Source organism: Mirounga leonina, unplaced genomic scaffold (genome assembly GCF_011800145.1).
Source record: "Mirounga leonina isolate KUSES-001 unplaced genomic scaffold, KU_Mleo_1.0 Mir_165, whole genome shotgun sequence".
NCBI classification, from domain to species: Eukaryota; Metazoa; Chordata; class Mammalia; order Carnivora; family Phocidae; genus Mirounga; species Mirounga leonina.
Genome location: NW_023270415.1, coordinates 32,078,052 through 32,080,964, shown reverse-complemented (window position 1 = coordinate 32,080,964; position 2,913 = coordinate 32,078,052). Strand labels below are relative to the sequence as shown.

The 2,913-nt window shown below is 36.0% G+C and overlaps 1 pseudogene; it reads right to left on the bottom strand.

Annotated features, from left to right (window-relative positions):
• Window positions 1-248: 248 nt before the first annotated feature.
• On the bottom strand, window positions 249-368 carry LOC118015514 (annotated as a pseudogene).
• Window positions 369-2,913: the final 2,545 nt, after the last annotated feature.

The following is a 2,913-nucleotide window of genomic DNA, read 5'->3' as shown; positions in this document are numbered from 1 at the left end:
AATTTCCAGGTTATTGTGCAATTGTTTCAATAATGCCCTGGGGCATCGATTTTCTGCCAACTAACCCAATCAAACTGTGGTTCTTTTGATGGAATGGTTTCTATGGTCAGTGTTTGATATTTGTTCTGACCCCAGTAGGGTTCTTCCCCAGTGTCCCACTCCCAGTCAGTCACTTTCCTGTATAGTAGTAAGTTGATACTTTAGCCTACATCTTAAAATGTCCTCCCAATTGCATTTCACCACCACAACCTCTACGTAGGCTTCAAATTCCCCAAACTCTGTTGCAGAAAAAGACAGTACCTTTGAATTAGCAATAATCGCTCCTCGGATAAACCTCATTGGCTACGATACTGTCACTGCACAAAGCTGGAAGACAGTGCCTTTGAAAGGGATTTCCAACTATGTATTTCATGGCCTGCTTCTTTTCCCCTACCCCTGCCCTCACCAAGTCTCTGGAGCTTGGGATGGGTACAATGACAAACTTCTCAGTGAGTGACACCCACATTCTAGGAGCTAAGCACTTGATGGGCTATGGGAAGCCTCTGGTCTTGCCTCTCTTGGTATAGAATGACTGTCTCAAGATGTAGGCCAAAGGCAATTAGGGCCCCAGTATTCATAATAGGGAAATACCTAGTGGTGAAAGATAGGATCTTAATTCCCTGAGTGGGGACTGGACAGAAGAATTGAGCTCCACTTCTCAGTTGTACTCTCTGGGATTTAGCTTCAGGTACAGGCAGGATAATTGAGAACTGGGGGGAAAGGGAACCCTGTGTTCTTGGCTGTAGCAGTCTGGAGTGGATTCTCTGTCTCCCCATACCCTTTCCTCTCTCTTTTTCTGCTTCTTTTAAACTTACACAGAGAGGAAATTGTTGACTTATCTTCTATTCTTCCATAAGAAATAGTCCCAAAGAAGGTATTATATGGGTAAAGTATGTGTGTGTACCTTGTTAATATATCTGATTTAGGAAAAGAAAGAAAAAGAAGGAAGGAAGGTCGGAAGGAAGGAAGAAGGGAGGGAGGCAGACCAAATGTCAGTGGGAAATTTGACTCATGTTTCCATTAGAAGAATGTGTCCACTTTCCCTAGTCCTCTCACATCAGAGCATCCAGACACAGGTCAATGCCAGTGTTTTACTCATTCTCAATTCTATGGATGTGGGAGACTCATTCTATGCCCCACGTTTCACAAAGCTTTTCTGGTTCTATTTGCATACTTCGTGCAGAACATTCAATTCCTGTTATCCAACAGAATGAAATAGCTTAAGTATCTCTGCTAGATTCTAGGCCCAGCGCCCAGCAATCATTTAACTTAAAACTCAAATAATATTCTACTTCTGTTCCATTAGAGTTATTTATCTAGCTTTCAGCAGAGTACATGTCTTTGAATTTGCTTATTCTTATAATTTTTTTTTTAAATGCTATGCGTGGAGAGAGTAGAAAAATCTCACAAATAAACTTACTATACTTTTTTTGGCATGAAGTTATGATTTCTTCTTCCTTCAATCTTATATGCAATCTAATTTTTTTTAAAAAGTAGGCTTTCCTCAGTCTTACTATATGTGATGTAGTTTAAAAAAAAAAAAACTTGTAGGAATTTTGGTGCATTTTGTGGATAGAAGAATGTGGTGTGCCTACATACCCTTCTCTTCAGTGGTGTTTTATACCACTTTTTTCTTTTTTTGTCTCTTTGAGGGATTTTTTTTTAATTTTTTTCAATTTTTTTTCTTTTCCATAAATTGCCTGAAATAGAAAAAATTCACTGACAACATTTTTTAGCATATTACTCACAGCTTTTTCTTTAATCCAATGATTTGCATATCTTCATTTCTGTGTACCTACCCTCCCCACCTTATCCCTCCACCAGTATCATTAAAATGGCCATTCATTTTTGTCATCAAAACACTTTTATTGACCTAAGTCAAACTGTCCTCTTCATTCACACATTAAACTTTTTCTCTACTTCTTTCATCTGTTCATCAGCTTTTCCTGGGGTTGTTGTACTCAATAACTTTTACAGTTCTACTTTTTACAAATGAAGCGTAATTAATAAAATAATTAAAAATTTTATTCAAAATCTGAAATTACTGTATCTATTTTATTTCCACTGACACTTTATTAAAATAGAAACTTATGCCCTCTTAACTTTTCCTATTGAACAATCAAGACTGCTTGCTAAAAATATGTCTTCTGTCAAAATATCTTGCATGGTTTTGATAAAATGGTTTAAGATACAGTCATACAAATCCTAACAATACTAACTAAGCTTAAAATTTCAATGCTTTACACGGGTTATTTTTTAAATCCTCCCTGAAACCTCATGCAATAGATGGTATTCCTAAAACCATGTTCAAGATGAGGAAGTTAAGGCTTACGAAGGATAAGTAATTTGCCTAAAATCATAGAGGTTAAATTCATTGTTGAGCTCTTTGAGCATTATTATGCCAAATCAACTATGAAGTTTTTCAGCCACAATTAAATATTTACACTGGTATACTTTGTATAATTTAATTTGCATTTATTTTAATCCTTGATTATATTCTGCCTTATGGTGAAACTATATGTTCACATGTATTCATTATTCTTTTAGACTGTGCAATTGTTAAGAGCTGAAATCATGTTTTATTTTGCCCACAGTGTCTGCAAAACTGACTTGATGTAACTAGAGTCACTCAGTAAGAGTTAAATGAGTCTTCAGCATTAAAGATATTTTAAGACTATTGTTAATTAGCAGCTTAACTACTTTCTAGCCTTGTGGTAGTTGACTAACTTTTTTCTTCATTTGGGAAAGACATTAACTTCATCATTTGGCCTCTTTCTAATTTGTATAATTATGAACTCCCTACCCAACCTAGCCTGAAGCTTTGGGTGGTTAAATATGTTTAAGAATTTTAAAGAGTCATCTTTGAAGTAACCA